The sequence below is a fragment of the Falco peregrinus genome, chromosome 3, assembly GCF_023634155.1.
Source record: "Falco peregrinus isolate bFalPer1 chromosome 3, bFalPer1.pri, whole genome shotgun sequence".
NCBI lineage: Eukaryota > Metazoa > Chordata > Aves > Falconiformes > Falconidae > Falco > Falco peregrinus.
Window position 1 is genome coordinate 96,727,474 of NC_073723.1, and position 23,535 is coordinate 96,751,008.

Genomic DNA, 23,535 nt, shown 5'->3' on the forward strand with positions numbered 1-23,535 from the left:
TGAAGAGCTTAAGGGGCTCTAAATAGAGTGTAAAAACCAGGTTGCTATGTCTTGAAGTAGTGGTGGGAGGTTTTTTTGCTGGGTGTCTTTGAGGTTTGGTGGTTGGTTTTGTTTTTGGGAAGTGGGTGGGTGTTGGGGGTTTTGTTTGTTTTTTGTAAATTAAAGTTGCTTTCAAATTAAGATTTTATTGCAAGCGGTGGAGGCACAAGAAGGGAAATCAGTCTGGAGGAAAAGATTCACAATGCCTGAATCTTCTGATTATAAACTCTAGAGAACTTGTGTAAAATACAGTGCCATATTGTGCAAAAATCTAAGCTTTCAGAGCCACTGCCAGAAGCAAGTAGCTACTTTAATTTTGTACCCTGCGTGGGCTCGGTGCCTCTGCAGAACATCTGGGTACCTTTGGGATCCGCCTCTGACCGCAGCAGGGATGCCTGGCTGCCTGCCCTGGCCGCTGCAGGAACATCTGTGGAAAACTGAGCTGTGTCCAAATCAGGAACCAGGGGTACAGCAGGAGCGGAAAGTGCCAGAGCTGCTCCGAGGTAAGTCATCTCTGCTCCCAAACTGGAGCCTTCCCTCTGGGAAGGATGTCCAAATGCCATTTCTAGCATGCCTAAACAGCTCATTCGGAACTAGTTTGGGCACGTTTTCCTTCTTGACAAATCAGATGTGTTTATTTTTAAGATACATTTTCTTTTCACAGAAAGGTTTTTAAATCGGTTTCACTTTTTCTGATACAAAAGAAATAGTTTAATCTTTAAAATACTGAAACTAGCCTGGTAAGGTGAATTTTACCAGAATAAAACCCTAAATTAATGTGTTTTATTTATTATAAAATACATAACATGTCTACATAATACATGTGGATATAGATGTATAATACAGAATTTATATGTATGTCAGTGTTTAGTTGAACTGGCTATACTTGTGTAAATAGTGTGTGTGTGGGGTTTACCCTCTTTTTAAGAATAATACCTGTTATTTCTCTTTTTAAAGTATTTCTAGGAAGCTTGGGCACAGAAGTGTAGTGTAGATGGAGCTTGTTCCGCTGTAAAATAGGATACGTGTTTAAATTATTCAGAGCACGAAGACCTGATTTTTATTTCAAATATGTTCCATTTGTCCCAATTAATTATGGCCTGTATCAGCCCAACTGCGCTGACGGATTACAGAATAGCACTGATTACTGACATTCCAGGCGTGAGAGATCTTAGCAGTAGCAGAGATTTTTTAAAAATCATTGAAAGCTGAATGAAAATATTGTTGTGGAATAGCAGCTTAAATTTTTATCAGTAGACGGTGAGCCAGAGTAATTAATTGTCTGAGCATATAGCTTCCTACTTAATGCGTAGTGTTCCAAAACCAGACAAAGCTATTCCATTGCACAGCACCTAAATGTCAGCTGAGCAGTACCTTTGTACATTGGTTGCATTTTACTTCAGAGCTGTCTAAACTGTCCTTGGAGCTATTAAAAAATAAAAAAGCTGTCTCAGAAAAAGGAAGTTTCTAATGCCTGCACTCTTTCTTCAGTGCTGCAGCAGCTGCAGCTAATGCACGCCTTTCTGTTTCACAAGCTTGCTGGGCGTAGCTGCTGCGTGTAGTGCAATTCCTAGTGCCCTCCCTCACTAGGATTTAGATGTTATTTGTTGTCCTCTTAACTATTCAGCATGAACCATTGCTTCACTTTTTGTTCAGCCATACCTGGGAGAGGTGTGCAGCCTGGTTTCTAGCACTGGACAGCCTAGAGCTTGAGTCCCTGTGACTGTTCCCCTGCTGTGCTAGCGTGCTCACCTGCTGCTAACAGGCTAGGATTAAGTGTAAGGCGGTAGAAAGCAGTCCTCTAAAGACAGGATGGGAAGTACGAGGTGATAGACAGCGTTGTTCGGCATGCTAAAATGGTAGGGTTTAAATAATTATTTTTTAAAAGCCATAATTTAACCTTTTATCACAAAGCTAAGTAACTTGGGTGGTTAAGGATAAAGCATAACAGGGTTTGAGAAGTTAATGGCTGCTGGATAGCAACATGATAAGCCCATTGGATGTGGGTGAACATACCCTGTTGGTATATAAGATGGCTGGAGTGGTACCAGCTATGGAATACCTTGAAGCAAAAGCATGGAACTTAGATGGGATGGAGGGGCAGTGCAAGGGATGGGGTGCCCAAGACTAGGATGCGCTGGGTTATGGCAAGGCTCTGTAGTGTGTGAAAGGAAGGGAACAAGGAAAGGTGCATGTCTCAGGAGTGGGGGAAAAAGGTAGTGCAGTAACAAGAAGGTAGGTGACAGGAGCTTCATCTGAAAGGCTAGTTTCCGACACGTCTGTCCTGTGTGTAGGAGAGATTTATTATTTGGAACATAAAAATGTAGGTCTCTACATCAAAGATCACGCCTCAAGTTTACCATTTTGGATGATGGCAGTGTTATATGGGGAGGGAAGGAAAGTAGTGAGATACGAAAGAAAAGAATAATGTATTTTGCTGGAAGAATTAGGGACAAATTCTAGAGAATTTTCATACTTCATGAAGCATCTTCATACTGTAGGAAGGTACATGCCCAGGGCCGGTGCCCTCATGGAGGAGGAATGCTTCCTCTCTCGGGGAGTTCTTATTCTGTGTTTTTTGAGGTCCCAACAGTTCAGAAAACTGCCTCTGTTGAGTAATGGCAAAATAATTTATTTTTTAAATGTTCAGGTTCAAATAATATTTAACTTCTTGTTATCTGTATTGTTAGTTTAGGGAATGTTGGAACAGGTGCTTTGCTAAATTAACCTTCCACAAATGCAAGAAAATATTTGTTCTTGATTGTTTTTAAAACAGGCCAACAAAAAGAACCAAGTATGAAGTACCTCACTGCTATAGATTATATGCTTTGAATTTCTTCCTAATCGTGAAGGAATATATATAATCCTTACATTTAAGGATTATTATTGTAAGAAGTTTGGATGATTTGTTTCCCTGGCACAGTAACTTGTCTAATATTTAAGCAAACCACCTGCAAAACTGAAGTTCTGTCACTAGATGGTGGGCTTAGCCTGTGCATCTCTCTTTCTCCTCCCTTCTCTCCCCCTTTCCTCCCTCACTGCACTTCTAGGGAATGACTAAAGCAATAATTCTGTTTTAATGCTACTTCTGAATATTATGTCTACAAAGGTAAAAAGTCTTAGCATTTAAAGGCTTAGGGCAAACTGAAACTATTCATCCGCATCTTTTGCCTTTCAACTTTATCTTTGCTTATGATGCCCAGTACTGAAGGCATTATTTATTATTTATGGTTGGTAGCATGTCTAACATTGTGCTACACAACATGAATACTTTTTAAAAGTCAAAATAAAGACTAAAGAGTAGATGAGAAAATACAGAGCTGGAAAACTTAAACGTTAAATGACTTTTTTAAATGACCAGCAGAAGAAATGAGTTCTTTAAAAATAGAACAGAGTGGTAGTGTGTTGGTTTGGAAATCCAGGGCAAAAATTTCTGCCTGGTGACAGGTAGTAAGGAAACAGTAAAAATGGGAGTGGGCAACAAACTGGGACAGAAGGGAATCTCTCCTTGAGACTTGGCTTCTGTTGGACTTGCTCCAGCCGGTGCTTGCTCCGGTACACCTTCTTTTTTCCCATGCAGTGCAGCTCTAACTTGGCACCTCTTACAGACCAACAAAGTGGGCCTGTAAAACTGGGATTTTTTCAGGAATGGGATGTGATGTTTTTGTCTTCTGTATTTGCTAGTGCAAGTCCCAACTCAGACTCGCCCAGGCCAGCTTTAGGCTCACCTCGGTCAGCGTGTAGCCATGGCATTAAAACTTGCTATCGTTCCATTGTGTGTTTTGGAAAGTGAACTCCCCTTTGGCTTTCTATTTGGTCAGATTCCTCTGCTTCTAAATATGAAACGTGTTTCCAAAGCTGAGATTTCAGATGTATTAAGATGTGAACAAAATTCAAATGCTAATTCTTCAGTTTTGTGTAGATAGCGTTGGCCATTTTCCTGCACAAGAAAACATTGTGAACAGAAAGAAAAAAAAAAAGGGAAAATTTCATGCTACAGCTCTGTTGACCCTTTTCTTCTACTGTCCTCTGAACATTTTTGTTTTAATGAATTCCCTTTTGAGTCTTACATACCCAACTTTAACAAGTTGGCATCTTTGGCAGTTGTATCTACGAGAATAACTGATGTGCAAAGGTTTTCTTGCAGTTTTCTTCTCCCTAGCTCTAGGATGGGGAAATTGAAGAGACCTAATTATCCTTCAGCTTGTTACTGCATCCTATCATAGTAAAGAAACCCCTTTTTTAATGTTATCCTACTTGTCTGCCATTCTCTGGGTAGCAGTAGTGATTAGTTTGTGTAATGTTAAACAGATTGCCCATTTGGTCGAGGGGAAAAAACCCACCACCACAAAAAAACCCAACAAACCAAACACTGAGAAATGCGGTGCAGTGGGTGGTAGGGTGCTGGTCTGTGGTTGTGGGTTTTTTTAATGTGAGTTATAGACTTGTATATCTCATTTCTCCCACCTCCAGAACTTCAAGAGTTCTGTTTCAGGTAGGAGATACTTGAAGAAGAAACACTTCAGTGCCAAGACAGGGTTGTGCATGTTAATCTTTGCAAAGGACTAACCGTGTGTTTGGCAGTCAGAGTAGTTTCTTTGCACAGAGAGATGGTCTTGGTCAACTAATACCTCGACTGGTGGGTCTAAGCAACTGCTATCAGTCAAAATTACATGAATATCTCAAAGTTAGCTGCAAGAGAAATTTACCAGTTCCCACTGGAACTAGAGCTATTTTGCAGGACTTAATGTCCCATGGGGAAGATTCCAGACAGTCCTGTAGTGAACTTCAACTCCGCTAGCTATTACAGTGGAAAAGGAAACTGCCTGAAATTCCTGATATAAGAATTCAGACCTCCAGACTTTCACTTATCTGCCTGAAGAGTCACATAATTGAAGTGATTGCCTATGCCCAGGGCTGAGCCACTCAATTTTGTATTTAAGACTTACGACTTCAAGCCTGACTCCACCTCTCAGAAGACCTCTTAAAAACAGATACTTGAACCATCCAGTTAGTCTGTCTTGGACTTGATGATTATCACTTTTCTGCTCAGTATTTTCCAGACCAGGTTATCCTTTTGGCAGATTGGTTTTCAAACATAGTGATCTGAGGACGCAGTGTTGTAGAATATATTTTCTTTATATATACATTTTCAAAGAAACCAAATGCCACCACCCACAAAACAACAAAAACAACACAAAAAAATCCACCAACCCCCCCCGCCCCCCCCCCCCAAAATCCAAAACCCAAACACCAAAATACCAAAACCCAAACCTCAACCCTGTTTTGGATCAGAAAGACTAGGTGACTGAATGCAGAAGGGGCTTTTCTTTACACAATTTGTTTTAATGTGCAATCTCAGTCTTCATTGAAACTTTTTGCCACCGTCACAATAGAAATAGCAGCACTTGCACTGCCTTCTGTACCTGACGGTTTGTATCTTGATTGAGAAGCATGCTATGGTATAGTATTAATGAACATAGCAGACAAGTTTGTTCATGCTATTTTTATTTATTTTATAATAGTATATTATCCTGCAATGAGTTGGGGTGGGGGCAGGAGGAAGGACTTCAGCCTTTGTATTTGAAGTGAATTCCTTTTTGGATCAGTAGGATAGTTGCACCTTCATGTTTACTTTTGTCAGCTTCTGAGTACAGATTTCAGTAGGTTAATAATATAAAAAATACTTCAGATCTCTTAATTTAAAAGGTGTGGGTTTGGTTTTTTGTGTTTTTTTTTTTTTTTTTTCCAACCAGGCTACACATTCTTTGGAGTGCTTCTGCTAACTGAAGTCATCCAACTAATTATTTCAACAGGGTTAAATCTAAGCTATAAACATCTTTGAGATATCCTGTGGAAACTTCCAGTTGGAAAAATAAATGGTGAGTCCCTGTTGTAAACTTACAACAATGCCAAGAACAGCAATATTCTGCCTTTTACCGTAGGTCTGAATAGTGAGTTTTCTAGGAAGTTTGCAATGCAATAGTTGAATGTTCTTGCTTTTGCTAAGGGGCCTCTGAGCACAAACAATGTAGTATGTGGATCGTGTGTTTGAAAGGTACTTTAAATGAACTGTAAGGGAGAGATTTATTACCCCAATAATTAAACAGCAAGAGTAAAACAAGCATTTATTAAATGCCACAGGTTGCATGATGGGCTGTTGTTCCTGCTGTCAAAAATACTACCTTAGAAGTAGAAGAAAATTCATTAGGTTCAAACAGTTCCAATTTTGAACATGAAACTCATAGAGCTGTGGGTTTTGAAGAAATAATGCCTATGTTTAAAAACAAAGCAAACAAACGAAAGTCTAAATATAGCCTGATCTATTGCCAAACAAGTCCATACCTGAAGGTCAGACTGAAGTTCTGGAAGCACAGGTGGGATGAGTGCTGATAGCCATCTTCTGGGAGCAAACAGTGCAGCATACCCAGCACCCATCAGCACCTCAGTCAGTATGGAAACCTGGAGCTATGGCTGAACAAGGGATTGTTGCCCCTGACTTTGGATGTCCATGTGAGAGAAGGGGATGGTCTCTTTTAGCGAAGTCTCTGTGTTAGCTAAACAATGAACCCTATCCAACTATAAAAATGTCCATTTGAGACTTGGAAGAATATAGTTGCTGTTTGATAAAGTGGCTATTACACATCTTAAACCAAATGTCGACGAGGTACAGCCCGGTATCAGGCTTCTTTAGTCTTCTGCTGACCTTCCTTCAGATGTTTGACACTGGTCTCCCTTGGTTCATAAGGGTTGAACCTACTAATTTCACCCTATACCTAAATTAGGGACTTAAAGCTGAACATCTAATAGCCCCATGCCAAAAAGAGCAGAAGCAGCTGGTGCTGCACCTGTGTGAAAGCATTAGTGATGGTAACATTATCTGCCCAATTACTTCCTCTGACTAATAGATGGGTCATGACCAGGTTATATCGATTGATCTTTCCAGCTTCTCTTCTGTAATTGCCAGGAAATTTCCCTTTCCAGGCTCAGTTTCACAAACCTGTAATTTAATAGGGGCATGGCTGAATCGCTTGGCATGTATGGTTGTATGAAGACGAAGGCTGAGAGCTCGAGAATGTAAAAGCATGTGCAATTTTGGGGGATGAGGTGGTGGGTCATAACATTTATGACTAGTCCTTAGTGAAAAAGAGCCCTGCAAAAAGTGAACTTGGTGTTAGCTTTGGGTGCTCCTTTCTACTGCAGTGAATATTCTGCCAGATCTCCCCGGCACCTGCGTAGTCTCTGCTTTTGTATAAAGTGTGTCCTAAAAGCCTGACCTAAGCTTTAGGTGGGACCCCCTTTGGGGCCAGCTTGCTTCTCAATACTTCAAGCTCACCAACAGGTGCTACTCTGTTGCCTTCTGGTTCACAGGTTCTTGATGTGGGTTTTGCAGCAGCGCTCTTCTGGAAGGCTCTTACCGACCTGCACTGCTCCCTGCTCCCTTCTGGTTCCCCTGGCCTCCTCTAACTCAATCTTTACAGTGAGTATGAGATTAAGTAAAAATACGGGATGTATTTTTTTTTTTTTCATTGCTGCGACCAGCTGAGGTCTTTTGATATGAAGCAAAAATCCACTAGGCACGCTCTCTCTCATACATACATACTAGTTAGGGTAAAGCAAGCTGGAGTGAAGGAGCAATTCCTGGTGCGTACCAGTCCTGCATCACACACGATGCTACTCAGTTGCTCTGAACAGGTTTTTAAGGGTTTCTAAATTTCAGTAGTCTGCCAGGTCATATTCATGCTGTATGTTGGCTGGCACCTGTGCAGACTATGTGCCTTTTTTTCCATTGAGGATAATTTTCTTTCAAATACCTTTTAATTCCCGCTGGAGGCTTCTCTCTGGCTTCCCATTTTTTAATTAAGATGACACTTTTTTTAGTGGTTTGATTTATGTTCTGATATGGAATTACAGCTGCTTTTGCATGTCCCTGCATAATTTCCCCCTCCTCCCCCACTTCCAATAAAGCTTGCCTCAAAATATCCAAAATTATTTGTCTTGGGCTGCCTGGGACAGTTGATATTACAAATACGATGTTAAGCATAAGCACTGTCAAATATTTCTCTTCTCCAAATTTGCTTTTGGCTGCATCTTATCGGCTGGATTCCTTAAATGGGCTATGGAAAAGAGAACCTTTCCTTCATGCAGCTTGAGACAGAAATCAAACAGCCTAAAACGAACTTTTAAAAATAAAATCTATGCAAGATAAGAATTAAAAGAAAACCCAATATTATACTAAGGGCAAGCAAAGTTATTGTTTGCTCCCTACCCATGGGAACCTTTTTCCAGGTGCCCTAAGGACGTGCAGTAGCTGTCTGAATGCATTTATGACTCTTTTAGCTATAGAAGAGAAAGGGGATAACTGACTCATGCCAGACAAAAGGGCATCTGTACAGAGAATGTAGTTCTTGGTTTTTAGGAATCATTTGGGCATAGAGTAGCAAAATCTCTCCTCCTTGTTCCTTGGTACTCTAGGAAAGGCAATCTGCTAGGGAGCAGTAGGGAAATTCAAGATGAAGATGTGGAAGATTTCTGCAAGGGTGTCTACAGGGTATTGTTATTCATTTGCTTTACTGCCACGAGACCATTGTGTTGCAGCTAGAGTGGAGAAAGGGGAAAAGATCTGTTGGTGTGCCCTCATGTTTCATTCTGAGACCTGGGGTTGTCTTAGAAAACAGCAGTTCTAGGATAATGGCTTAAGTTGACAATATTCCTTAGCTAGATGAGCACTATCACAGCTTTAGTTAGCAAATATAGTGTTTTAAATTTACTTTTGATGAGTTACATATCCTAAAATCTCTGGTACATTTTTCCTAAGCCAAATGACACTTCAAAAGAAAAAAATAATAAGAAAAAAAACCACCCCACCACCAAAAACCCCAGACACTCATGCCATTTGAAAACTTTTCAATGACCCAGGATGTATTTTGAAATATATTGATGATTTCATCCTTTGCAGATGACTGTTCGTATTGCAAATGCCACCAGAAGAAGCTATTAGTGTACTTTGAAAGATTATGTGTATTGAACGGGCTTGGCAGTTTCTTCCTGTAAGAAGAAATTTTCTTTCTTCATTTTCCCGGGGCAGTGGTATCACAAGGGCTGAAGGGGTAGGGAAGAGAAATATGAGGAAGTTCCATTGCTATTTTCTGTGGCATCTTATTTATGTGTAGAGAGAGTATTCCCTCTCTCATTACTGAATAGCATTTGCAAGCTCTTCAGGAGAATTACAGTGATTTTAAACAGGCTCTGATTTATTTTCATGGATAGACTTTTGGGTAGATGCTTTGTGCCACTGACATTTGTAAGCAAGCGCTCCATGTTTTGCTGAAGCAGCAGTAAAAGCAAACCATACATTAACAAATGCATTTCACTCGTTCGTTGTTGCTGCACGCTTCATGGGTGCATTGATCCAGTGTCAAAAGTAGAGGTCAACTTTAGTTTTAAATCTTTACTCTTGTGATAGCGGTTCAGGCTCTGGTGAAGGATAAAACATACCATGTGCAACGGCTACATAAACAAATTGCCTATGGACAGGCAGAATCTCAAACTCTTCAAAAACCAGAGGGGCTTGCAAGGTAAGATGTGTAGGGCCTGGCTTCCTATGGATGTTTTCCATGATGTGAAATTAGGTTGAAAAATAATTAATTCTGAAGTAAGAGGGTCTGCATACACAATTAGGTGGGAATGGTTCACCTAGATTATGTGTAGACAAGTGTTGTTAAAACCAACATCTGAAACTGGTGTGCTAATGGTCAGCTTGCGGGAGACTTAATTGATGGGTCCTATACGATGCTGACAGAGATATCTAAAGACCCAGATGCCTTCCAAAAAGTGTTTGATCACACTAATGACTGGCTAAAGCAGCAATGACAAAGTCCTAAAACTTTTCACCTTTCCTCCCACTCTCCACGTTTACAATATTTAAAGAATCCAGTGAAAATGAAGTAGCAGTTGTTCACCGTTCTACCTAGCTGTGCCGGCAGTGTGGTGGCATGTTGCACACCCCTACCGCCCTTCGCCTAGACGAAGCGGCACCTTCTAGTCCTCCAGAAGTGACTTTTGCCATCACCAGCAGTACACCATGATCAATATCTGGAAAGAAAAAAGCCCAATGTGTCGGTTAGGGTATGTTTTCTTATGGGCAAATGAACAACTGGTGAGAGGGAATGTCCAGTGGAAAAGGTTGCTGAGTGATGTGGGATGGTGAAAGGAAGCAAACGAGCAGTTGGTGATTTAGAGAGAGAGGGAGAAAGATGTTACAGGTCAGTTACAGCAGTGAGAAATGAGGTATTTCAAGCTAATTAGCTGGAAAATATTTGGCATGTTTTAATTTCCTGAACAATTAGAATGAATAGAAATGTCTTCTGCTTTCTTTGGAAAACATTTTTTAAAGCACATCGTGCTAGGAAATGAATTAAGGATCTGCAATAACAGAAATGGGAAGTTTAATAATCAGCTAATTAAACCTAGACAATAGATCCGGCTCTCATATATAATAAGATCACTCTCATATATAAGATCACTGTCTGTCTTCTGGGTGGCACTGAATAAAATCAGACCTTTTGCAAAACGTAGTTTGAATGAAGGCTAATTCGCTTCCATACAGTTGATGCTTATTTTCTTAGAAAAAAAAAATAAAATAAAACAAAGCACCAGGACATTGATCTTGTAAGCTGAAAAGGGAAGCGTGAAATTTCAACAGTGGGATTTTTACAGAGTGCCAATGATCCTTGGGGGAGCAGGTCTCCAGCTGGTACAAATAATCAGAGCTTCATTATTCAGCTTCATTTTGTAGGTGGCTTTACAGAAGCTGTAGGTTGCCCCTGGGCAACCTAGATGCCTAGTTAAATTTTTTCCACAAATTGTATAAATGGAGAAAATCTTTAGCTGTGTGTTGAGGCTATGTGGGAGGGAAGCATCACTTCCATTCAGGACTGAATGGCTCACTCCCCTTTTTATTCTCAAACCCCACGGCATCCTCATGGCAACCTCATTATTATTTGCCTGGAAGTTAATCACAAGTGTAAGTGCATATTTTTAACTTTCTTGAATGTGAGCGGCTTTCTGTACTTGCAGGACTGTCAGCTCCATCACTGTAAAGTAAATGGAAGGAAGGGTGATGTGTGTGATTTTCTGTGCCGTGTCAGGGCTACTGGCCCTGTGTGGAGGCCCCTGTACCAGGCTGCTTCACTCTTCTTAAATTAAACATTTTAGGTGAAGCCTGGCCAAAGTGAGTTCCTGGGGTAGTTTTTTTTTGTTTTTCACCTTTGAACAATAACAAAACTGGCACGCTACCAGGAAGGGCAGTGGCTGGGGTGGGTAGGAAGGAAAGAATCATATAGGAAATAATTGTGTAGGATGTTTTTTTAGCATGAGGAAGCAGAAACCAAGAGTTGACTCTATAATAGATTTGTGATTAATGCATACGTTCAGCTATAAGTGGTATCTGCACAGAAAATTGATCTATTTCTGTTTGCAGGCTTTGTTTCACCATTCCAATGTGCTGTCCTTGTTTTTCCCGTGAGCAACTCTGAATGCTGGGGAAAACTGAGGTTGCAAATCCGAACATGGGATTCAGACTCATCTCTGGGGCCTGCGAGAAATCTGAGTGGAAGAATCACCTGGAGATTTGAACTTCAGTGGAAAACCACCGGGCTGCCTGGGAGCTGTGGAGGGGGCGCGGGATGGAGGGAAGGAGACCCGTGATTCCTGCCTGGCTCAGGTACTTGGAGGGCTGCATTCGCTCTGGTCATGGGAACAGCAGAACATCCCGACTTCCCAAACCACGAAGCGCTTTCAACTGCCCGTTGGCCGGACAGCTTCTGCTGTCTCTCCAGAGCGGGCACACTGCTGTGGACAGACGTTGTTTGGGGAGGGGGGGGAAGGAACAGCCTATGGAAGCGGGTGAGTGACATTGCAACTTTATTTCTCTGGCTCCGTGTTCCTTCGGAAGCACAGCTGTGGGGCAGAGGAGAAGGGGAAAGCTTTGTCAGTATGTGGGTTACCAGTGAAGCAAAGGGCTGATCGCCTTAAATGCACTGCTGAAAACAGAAAGCAGAATTAATCGCAACCTTTGGCTTTTTCTTCAGGAAACAGTTATGCAGGCAAATTGCACTTGTTAAATAGCTTTTTAGCACTTTCTCTGATCAGGCTGACACTTTTGGTATTCTTAATTAGAGGCTGCTAGAGCGCTTGCGGATAATTTTCGGTCCTTGCAAGATGAGAATGCCTGGTAACTTGCTAATCTTTATTTAATTTTTTAAATATGGTAGTCTAAACAGTGCCTTCTGAGGTCTGTGAGAGGTTGTCATGTAAATGGTGTTAGAAATAAAGCACTACATAAACAGCAGTACTGACAGCCAGGCAAAAAGATGCCTTAAGAAACAGTGCCAGAGAGAGAGCTTACTGTGCAGGACACCCACTGCATTTGAACCTTGATGGTTTTCTGGTCAGCATTACACACTTGCGCAGCAGATCCTTTCCTAGGGGCTCTCTTGGTAGCTGTTTTCTGTTGTGGATGTGTGTTTTGTACTCACCCATGTAGGCATTCTGGATGCCTTTGCAGACTAAGGAGGCAGTGCTTCCCTTAGCCTGACTTCACAGCTCTACTAATTCTTGGGTTCTCTGTGAAAGACATAGCCTTGACACAGCTGCTGTCTTGGCTGTCTTCCCAGCACTTTTTTTGGTTGTTGGGTTTTTTTTTTGTTTGTTTGTTTTGTTTTTTTTTTTAAATACAGCTTTCTTACCTGGCATAGAATAATCTGGGTGCTTTTTTTCCAAACTATTTTTCTGCTCTTATGCTCTGCATTTTTTTGGCTGTTTGTTTGTACACTTCAGCTAATCATCTCCATCACAAAGGCCTTTATCCTGCTGTTGAAGTGGTGTGTTGTGAGGTGCACTGTAATACTCTGCTCGGGAGAACTGATCTTTGATGATATCAAAGAATTTTTACAAAGCAACACCAGAAAGATCTGTGTAGTTTGTACTGCTATTGGCAGGAATATCTGGAACAAAGAAGCAAATGAGCTTTCGGGTGCTTCGGATCTGAAAGGGAAGCAGCAAACCTCAAGGTTGAAAGCAGAGTGAGGTAGTAAACTTGATCTGATTCACAAAAGTGCAATGTATTTGCTTTCTGAATTCTGAGGCACTCTTGATCTTTCCTTCCTTGGTTCGTAGGACACCATGAGTCATGCTTCTCCTGTGAAATCTGCTGCATCACATACTTCATACATGCATGGCAGGATTTTGTCTGTCACCTTCACAAGGGTGTTTTGTTTGGTCTCCCATTCCATCCAAGCCTGTCTCCCGCAGCCTGGGACTTGGCCAGTCAGTCAACATCAATAATTAATGGTGAACAACAAATACTCGTTGCAGTTAATTCATGATCTGCTTGTTTGCACAGACTAGTCACTGCGCAATGGCAAATAGAAGCAGCAAGTATCTTGGACTGTTGATGCTCAATTTATGAACAGCAATGAACTGACTCCTTATCTATGAAAGATGCTTAAATGAACAGGGTATGAAAGCTAATTTAAAGACATGGGTTTAATCTTCCTAGCTGGTGGCTAACACTACATTCAGGCAGGTAGTTATTTGTAATATACTATGGAAATATCCGTTTACCACTTGTGTTGTGGCATTTACTTAATTTTCAGTGTTGTGGGTGCATATACGTATTTTTTAACCTGTTAAAGATTAGCGAATCTTAGAACTGCTTTCTGCTGTTACTTGCTTGGGGGTTTTGAGAGGGACTAACCCTAAACTGTTCTGTTTTGTTTTCAGAAAATAGCCAGAAGTGACAAAACTTGCCAAATCTTTCCTTTTCCTTGAAAGCCCAAATGTCTAAGGGAATGCTGCTTTGCAGGGGCTTTTACAACCTTTGTTTTTAACTGCTCTGGAATGTGACACATTGTTATCGCAGTTGCCTAAGAAGGCTTTGGTTGCAGGTTTATCATATACTCCAGGCTCATAAACTATTTCCCTGGGGACCACACTGCATTCTTGATTTGCATGGCGTCTCGTGGCCAGCCAGCACCATTCAATTCCTGTCCTCTTGGCATCCTGTCTTAGAAAATGACCTTCTGTTCTCCGCCAGTATCTCCAAGTTGCTATTGAAAAAGTGCCTGCTGTTCAGGAAGACCCACAGGGGTGTCTGGCAAGAGAAAACAGCACTGGAGTCTAGGAAGTTTCAGTGATGCATATACATACACACAGAGAGGCAGTCATCGCAGGAAAAGCAGGGTTGTTTATATTCCTGTCTTTGAAATGATAAAGAATACAGAAAAATTCCAAGTATGTACAGTATGAAACAGGTGCAGAGGAGCTCAGCGACACACAAAGGGCAACCCATAAAACCCCTGGCTTCCAAAACACGGGCTGAATTTGCACTTTGCAAAGTGCAAATTCATAATTTATTTCCAACATACAGTTGGGCAGATGCCAGGGGTTTTTTTGTGTGCCTTTTTATTTTGGGCTTTTTAAAAAATGAGTTTTGAGAGGAAGAAAATAAACAATCCCTTTTTAGGAATTCATTGCCAAACCATCTTGCAGTTCTTGAATGGTAACACTGTAGACATTAAGACATTTGTAGGCTTGGCAGGATCCCTGTAGAACAGCATTTTTAATCCAGTATGCACTTAATTATCTTAATTAAGGACACAAGTCAAGCCATTATATTTTTGGGAACAGGTGCCCACTATCTCCCCTACACAGAGGAATGACCCTCTAAAAAACACATTTTGCTGATAGCAAAAACTCTTTAATTTCCCTAACCATCTCTAGAAAAAACGTCAGTTGTAATTTTTTTATTCATGAGAATTTTCATGACACAGAAAAATATCTTTCATCTTACATTCATTACACTGCCATTCCAATCTTTAACTATGCCTTCCCAACTGAGAAAATGGAACAAGAAATTCCTAATTTATTTTGTAGCAGTTCCTTGCAAATCTTACAGTTTCCAGTTTAGCAAGATGGGTAAACATATATTCAGCTGCACACATGTTGTTTTCAATGAGTTAAAGTTGGGGTACATACTTAAATTCCTTGCTGATATGCATCTATCTTGTGCAATCTACTAAGTTTGATATTTTCAAAAAACAGTCTAGCTGCGTTTTAGAAGAGCATTGCTTGTGTGCAAACACAGTCTGCAGGGAGCATATGCATGTGTATGGTGATTTGTAGGATACTTACATATATGAGTGTACACGTGAAGTCTCTGCAGTGTATAGACCTATGGTGACTTCAGGAAAAAAAATATAATCATGCTTTTAGTGGGTATAGGCTGGCCAATATAAAGCATAAGATCCAAATTATAGAGTTGTCAAGGGTCTCTTAGGGAAAAGAGAAGAAAGGAGCGATTTATTGTACCTACTGCACTTCTACTTGGGCTGCATATCTGGGATTAGAGATGCTGCTAAGCAGTTAAGGATGGTAAAAAAGCATGGTTGGGTGGGTCTCTGACCAAAGCAGGGTGCGGAAGGTGTGCTGATGCTGGTGCTGATGCTGGTGCAGCGGTGCTGATGCTGGAGCTGCCACCCCAAGCTCCGCTGCAGATGTGCATCTCCACCCCAGGTGTGGTTCAGCCTCACCGAGCAGTGTTGCACTGTGGCTAGCAGCTATATTGCTTTAAAGAAAAAAGCTATAAAGCAATTTACTTATTTTTTTAAGTGTTTTCTAGAATGTCTAAATACCAAGCTAAGGAACAGTGCCCTAGGAAACCTTGGCTCTCTACCCAAGCATTTTTCACTTGTTGTTTTGGTTTCAAAAATAGCTCTTGTCGTTAAGACTAATCTCAAGACAATAACAAAGTAATGATGATTATGATAATAAAAAAATCTCCACCTCCCTCAGAGACTGGGTAGAAGTTCATACTCTGATCTTTCTTTCAAATTACCCTTTCCCTATCATAGCTTTTAAGGCAATTTGGATGCTATTAATGACTAAAAAAAAAAGTTATATCACTGCGGAGTACCAGGCAGGATTTTTTTCCCTTATCATTTCAACACCAGAAAAATCCCAAACTGTAAATTTTGTTCTCTTCAGATATTTATCTTCAGCACTGACAATGTTGATAGCGAGAGCCAGAGGCTTATGTCTGCAGGTTAAGCGCTTTTCCAGTGCTTTCAGTCTCAGCAAGTTTCAGGGCTGAGCGCTGCCTTGATGGTGGTGGGCAGGTTTTGGGGTGCAAAAAAACCTTTAAAACTACAAAACCTTTCCCTGATTTCAGCTCCATGTCAAGCTGAGGCCAGGGAAGCCTCCTCACCTTGCTCAAAACTCCATTCTTGATATTATTCCCAGGTCTTTGCCTCGGATACTAAAAGCCAGTGATGTAGTATGCCTACGGTTTCATCTGGTTATATGATCCCGTGCTGATTTTGATGTTAATCCTTCAATTTGGTTTAACCACGTAGATTTACATTGATTATACCAATAAGCTCTTCAGTTAGGAAGGCTGAATCTAATTGCAGTCAACTATCAGCACGTTAGTGCTTAGTAATGTTTGTTCTGACAAGTCCTCAGAACTTGCTGTTGAAACAAAACAGTTGTGCTTTCTTATTATTAAAAATAAAACAATAAAAATGTCAGTAATTCCTTTTCCCTCTCAGGAAATGTTTAATGGATGTGGTTTGAAGTTTGTTGGTTTTTTTAATCTCTCATGACATTTTTATGTGCCTGTTGAATTGAAAGCTGTAAACAAAAAACTTACATATAATGCTTTTGAAAACCTTTGGTAACAATTTTATATAATATTAGAAAACTAAGCAAAAATAGAAATATTTTTGCCAAAAGCTTTTTTTTGCAGCTAAAAATGTTCCAGTAGACAACATATAAATATTTATAACGCTGCTTGAAAAATTCTTTTTGATTTAAGTAGTGTTAACAATAGGAGTTCAGTCAACCCTGATTACTACGGGCATTGTTTTTTGGAGGGCGGGCATATTCAGTGAAAAGAATATCTGAAACATGCTGCAATTTCTTCCCAAAAGAGCCTTTTGCTTATCTGTTGTTTTTGTTGTGTTTTTTTTTTTTTAATCATTATAAAATATTGCTAAATTAAACTGTTAATCTGAACTTTAAGGAGACTTGAAATCAGGGAGGTTCCTTGCTAACTGGGCTAGGAAACATAGTTGAAATTGATCACCTGGATTACACTGGAAGGCTGCTGATGGTAATTAAAAAATAAGAAAAGACAAGAAATTTCCCGACTGGACTAATACTGGCTGTGTGTACAATGTCTTTTCATTCCTGACTAGTTAGGTGGTGTTTCTTTGCTGGAGCAATTATGCATTCATCTCCCCAGGGGCCCATGTCCTCATGTAAATGTTAACACACATTCCTCTCTAAAAGTTTTTGGGCATGTCCAGCTGAGGTCATGGTAATTAGAGATAGAAAAGACCCTTTGGATTACTGTGTCTTTCCCCCCGCCAATGCAATTCTGTTTTTTTTAAGAGGTGTATTTACAATTGTTTTAACAAAACTTTGGAAAAGTGACTCAAGATATGAGGCAAGCGCTCTTCGCTAGGGGAGACCATTCCACATCCAATACAGCATAAGAATAGTCTTTTTTTTTTTTCTTTTCCTGATGTTTTCTTATATTTTCCTTTGCTGCAATTATTTTTTCATCTGATAGGCACTTGAGACTCCCCAGTAACAATTCAGTTTGGAGCTTGTCTGTCATTAGCAACTTCCTACTTCATCACATTGTGCATTAGCTCACTCCCTGGGCAGACATTCGGTTCCGAGCTCAGCGCATGATGCGGAGTTTCTTAGCTTTTTATTACTCTGTTGTTGAGCCACTTTCTTTCCTAGGAACTCTTAAGCTCTCCTGGGCTTAAAGTCAAGTTTGCTATATGTGAACAACAGCATGGCAAACCAAGTGAGATCTGCAAATAAAGATTTTGGTTTGAGGGAGGTTTGGGTTAGTGGAGAATTTTTTTTTTTCTGAGCTGTTCTGCTACTTCTCGTTTGTAATACTGTCTCAGTCAAACCATAATTACTGGTCAATGTTACCTCTCCCCAACACGTCTTTTGACTAGATTTAAAAGACGGATTATGAGCTCACTTAGTCTGGGTTTACATCATTGTAATTCCATATGGTAAAACCATAACTCTGTTGAAAGCAATAGCAGGCTTTACCTGTTTTCCCTGGAGTTAACTGGTACAAATCATATATCAGCATTTCCATTGTCACCACATGTCCTCTCTTGTATGTGCTAATGTATCTATTTACCAAGAGAGGGTTTTCTTTCCCTGCATCCTCCTCTGAGTACCGGATGATAGGAAAGCTTCATATTCTGTCATCGTTAAATAAATACCCTTGTATTTTAAACAGGGAAAAAACCCAAAACATTAAGATGTATTTGTTTTCAAAAGCTGGATGAGAAGGAGGCTGCTTTCTAGTTACATGTGGTGTTTAAGATATAAACAAAAAGAAGTGGGAGATTTGTTTTTTAAAATCCCCATGTTCATGGCTGCCTCTGCTTTAGCAGGAGTGATCTCCTTAGGTTCCCCCCAACCCGAGTTAACCCATCACCCTGTGAACCTGTTTGAGGTGACAGTGGATAATCTAGATACATTGCTTGGGGAAATGGCAGTAATAAATGATTCAGAAGAAATGAATTGTCTGCTTCTGCCTTGCATAGCTGTCTTTTTACGAAGAGCCACAGGAATTTAGAATTTGGGGGGGTTATAATTCTCAGAATTTATCTCCCTTTTCTTTGCTCTTTTCTGATATCAGACACTATAAGAGACCGCAGTTTTGTCACTGGTAAGTTAAATTGCCTGCCAGGCTCTGCTTTAAAGTCAAACTGTTGCTTTTACAGAGAAGATAAAAGCAAAAAAAAAAAAAAAGAAAATCACACAAAACCACAGCAACTTTCAAATAGCATACAGCCAGCAGGGTGCCATATAGGCATCCGTGCTTACAGTCACCTTTTGAAACAGCAGCAATTACACTGCATGAGGCACTATTGCTACTCATGTGCCAGTTTAAAAAGATGACTATTAGTTATATTTCCTCCCTGTGAGACACTGTGAAGTTGTTCAGCATTTTGAGCAAGCAAGCATGTTTTCTAAATCACATACTCCTCAAAAAACACCACCACACAAGCAAACAATTCAGCATCTTTAAGGGGCATGGGATATAGACGGTGTAAGTAAAGGCTCACTTATTGTTGCAGGTGAGGGCTGCTGTCCATATTGCCACCACAACCTCACACTGGAAGAGCATATGTACAACACACAGAAGACCATAAGGGAAGAAAGCAAAAGCAAGTTGTGGAGTAAAAAGTAAGTCGATGTCACCAGCTTCACTGTTAAAATATTTGTGTATCCATTACGCAAAATTCTGATTCCTGCTCCTACACCACTGTGGGGTTTTTTTTAAGCAGTTCTTAACATTTCTAATAAGAAATGCTCTTTTAGGCTCATTGAACTCTTGCACACAAAGGAAAGAATTGAGAAGCTGACTCGAAGGCAGTGGAATAACGTTGTACTTTCCAGGTGCCTCTTTGTCCTCCTGTTGGTCTCACCGTGCACTTGCAGAAATCGTGGATGCAGATGCAGCTTCAAAAATAAAAGTTTGGTTTGTCAGAACTTCCCAAGGTCTCTCCGTTATGCTCCTTTCTTACTCTGTGGTTGGTGTGAAAGAGGTGGAGAAATGGAAAACAAACAGAACCTAGCATTGTTGCCAGGAGGGGCAGAAAGTGAACACAGTCTTTTTTCACCTGTATGTCAGCTGTAGGGTACCCTGGTGCTCACTAGCTGGCACAGGGATAGCATCCTGCCTCCCGTGCCGCCCTCCTCCGTGCTGCATAGCCTCGCGGCAGCCGAATGCCTCATGTAAGGAGACTGTACCAGAGCCTGGAGTCATTCAATCAATAAATAGTGCTCGTGCAATAACATGCTCGTGTCACTGTTCATCGAGAAGCAAAAGGAGCCTGAAACGGGAGTATCTGCTGTTCTGGCCTTTCTCGGGAGCCTGTGTTGTGTGAGCCTCATGTTAAGTAATTTCTTGTGTCTGTCAGATTTAATTATAAGCATTTTCAGACCACAGGAATGAAATAGCTAGTGAAAAGTCTCCAGTATGAAACTACGCCACTCATTTTTCATTGTGCTACAAATTTGCTCTAGTGACAGATGAATTGTATTAGAAATCATGCTCAATGAGTAGCACTGAGTTCTTTCCATTAGTGGCACCACTTTTAAGAAAATGGAAACTGTTCTGTGCTCTAAAAGAAACACAAAAGGTTGCTGAGGTCAGGCAAACTAGGTGTTTCACACAGAGTTAAATGAAATATGGCTGGTACTTACCACTGTGTGCTGGTTTCAGCTGAGACGGAGCTAAGTTTCTTCTTAGTAGCTGGTACGGTGCTGTGTTTTGGATTTGGTGTGAGAACAGTGTTGATAGCACACCGATAGGTTTGGTCCTTGTTGGGTGATGTTTGTACTAAGTCAAAGACGTTTCAGTTCCTCGAGCCCTGCCAGCGAGAGGGCAAGAAATTGGGAGGGGACACAGCCAGGACAGGTGACCCGAACTAGCCAAAGGGATATTCCATACCATATGGTGTCATAAACTGGGGGAAGAAGGCAGGTGGGGATGTTTGTCTTCCCAAGTCACTATTATGGGCGATGGAGCCCGGCTTCCCTGGGGATGGCTGAACACCCACCTGCCCATGGGCACTGGTGGATGAATTCCTTGTTTTGCTTTGCTGGTGTGCATGGCTTTTGCTTTGCCTGTTGAACTGTCTTTATCTCAGCCCATGAGTTTTCTCACTTTTACTTTTCCGATTCTCTTTCCCATCCCACTGTGAGCAAGCAGCTGCGTGGGGCTGAGTCACCAGCCAGCGTTACAGCACAGCACCCTGTAACTTGGTTCTGAACCTCTTTGTGTCTCTATCAGCTACCCAGTTTAGATACCTACAGCCATTATTAGTATGAAGGTCAGGGATGGCATTAAAAAAGTAGGTATAAAAAAAGAGAAGTATTTAAATCTGGTTTTATTAAGAATAAATAATATTTTTTTCTTTTTCTTTCTGAACTGTTAATTTCCAGGTACAAGTCATCGTATGGTTTGATACCTACTGTTCTGAAATTATATTGCTGCTTATTTGCATTTGAAGAGGAAAAATCTTCATCGTTATGGGTGAGTAGTCACAGGAAAACTTGCTATTGAATCAAAGCTGATCAATACTGTGCTTAAAAATACATTAGCTGGGAAAGCAGAACAGATGCTTGAGAAGAGGGATACTACCTGCCATTCTGTTTCTGAAGAAAGTTAGTTCTTGCACAATTTTTTTGAGGAATCCTGACCAGATCGTCCTGCTTGTTTTTTGAGAAAGAACAAAAATAGTCCGTTTGCTCTATCAGATCTGACCTCTGATCTCTTATCATAGAATTGCCTACATCTTTTTCCTTAATTTTTTTGGGGGGGATTCCAAGAATACTTGTCTCCGGGGCCTTGGCTTCATTTGTTCTGAGATCTAGAGAAGTCTGGTTTTGCCACCGTATTTGAAACCTCTTTAATTCTTGGGAAAAGGGTGAAGCTTACTGTTTAATTAAACTGAATGTGATTTTTCTGTGGTTGCATTTATGAAAAAGAAGATAACTATCCTGTGACAGACACAAAGTTTTCTGCTAAGAATAGACCTGTGTGGCCCATGAATACGCCTTGTGTTAAACAGGTTTTGATGGAAGGCTCACTGCTGGATTTCAAGATAGCTGGCATCCTTTTCTCCCAAGCTAAAGAGCTGAAGAAGAGCTACTTAAGGCTCCTCTATATGGAGAAGCTGTGGAGAGATAAACTCATGGGGGAAGTTAAAGAAGAGAAGCTGGTCTCTGGGAAGAGGCTATTGCTCCAGGAAGGCACCTTTGGGTCACCTGGTTTGGTTCCATTCCAGAGATGCTCAAGGGCCTTAACAACTGCCCTGTGTCCCCCGAGTACCAAACCACACGTGTACTCTTAGCCTGCCATGAAGCTAAGGTCAAATGTGGGCTTGCACATCCTTGACTGTGCAAGCAGGAGAGCAGGTTGTGTGCTGTGTGCCAGGCTGTTGTAAATAGCTGTGTTGCAAGCCCCTGCTTTTTTTTTTTTTTTTTTTTTTTTTTCTGTGAATCATGGTGGCAGCTTGGTTTAGGCTCCACAGTTCTAGTGTCATTTAATTATGAGAAAAACTGATTTTTCATAAATAGAGCATAAAAGACAGAGAAAGAGATTCTGATCTTCATTTTGCTTCTGAGAAAAGCATAGGACTTAATGGGTTATTGGGGCAGAATACAAACAAAAAGAACCTTGGCTGAAGTACTCTTAATGTCGTGGGTTAAAGACCGTGAAAAGCAGAGTGGAGTGGCAAACCACACTTATGAGTAAGCTGAACCTCTAAAAGGCATAAATAAATGGAACCAGGCAAGGCTTAAATAGGTAAGACTACCCATCTAAGTTTCCAGGTATTGAATTCAATCAATTAATAAGCCATTTTAAACTAACCTATTGAAAAGCTTGAATATCAGCATTCATTGCAGTGATCTGAGCATTAGTACCTCATGCTAATTCCTAAGAACCAAAACTTGACATGCTGAATCTAGAAGTAAAATGGACTTGCTCAATGGCACAGTCCAAGATGGGTGAAATGTAAATAAGAAAACAGCCATATGGAGCAATGTATCAGGTAATAATCACTTTATGTAGGTTATCAGACATAACCTTTTTTACCAGTAGAAGATGGAAGTTCTGCTAAGTTGCAGGGGCCAAAATGTTGATGTAGTTTACATGTGACCATTGCCAGTGCAACTGAGAACAGAATTTGTTCTACAATTTCAGTCTTCTGTGTGCACTTTTATTTCAAAATACCTGATTGCGTGCCTGTATGATCAAGCTGTTTGTTTCTTTAGAGTCGGGATGAAGTGAAAGGGGAAGAATGTCCAAATCCCTTTTTATCTATCGTTATTGTTTTGGCACAGGAAGAACTCTCAGTCAGTTCTGGTATTTGAATCCTCCGGCTAAGAGCAGCCTGGCTTGAGGTTGAACTCAATGCGGCACAGCTACAAACAATGTGCTTTGTCCGTTTAAATGGTGTCTCTTTGCTGTAACATCGTTTACCGCAGCCTCGTTGCCAAGGTACACCCGTGTCGCCCCTGTCAAAATGTCACTTTAGATCGGTACAGCGATAGGACGTAATTCAGCTGTCTACATGATGCAGGGTCACTGCTCACAACAAAGCAACAGTCCCGCTGCAGGCTGGTAAGCTGGCGGTGGGGCTCGGGGGAAGGGAAGGCAGGGGAGGAAGGTGAGTGTGAATAAAACAAATAGGGAGCTGTAATTGCAACAAATGTGCTTAGCTTGATTACTTGATAACCACTGTTTTCGGCTCAGTGTGACCATGTGAACTTTGTGGCCCAAACTTTACTGAAACAATAGATGCAGCCGGTGTAACCTTTACTAATTAAAACCATAATGATAGCACGCGACTGTACAGGAGCGCATGGTTGAGTGGA

At 40.9% G+C, this 23,535-nt stretch overlaps 1 long non-coding RNA gene across 1 annotated transcript; it reads left to right on the plus strand.

Moving 5' to 3' along the window:
- The first annotated feature begins 164 nt into the window (after window positions 1-164).
- Window positions 165-22,084, plus strand: LOC114012640 (uncharacterized). Its single transcript, XR_003555232.2, has 6 exons — window positions 165-542; window positions 5,796-5,921; window positions 7,411-7,519; window positions 11,522-11,764; window positions 19,224-19,332; window positions 21,097-22,084. It is a non-coding gene; the product is annotated as an uncharacterized LOC114012640 (long non-coding RNA).
- The last annotated feature ends 1,451 nt before the right edge of the window (window positions 22,085-23,535 follow it).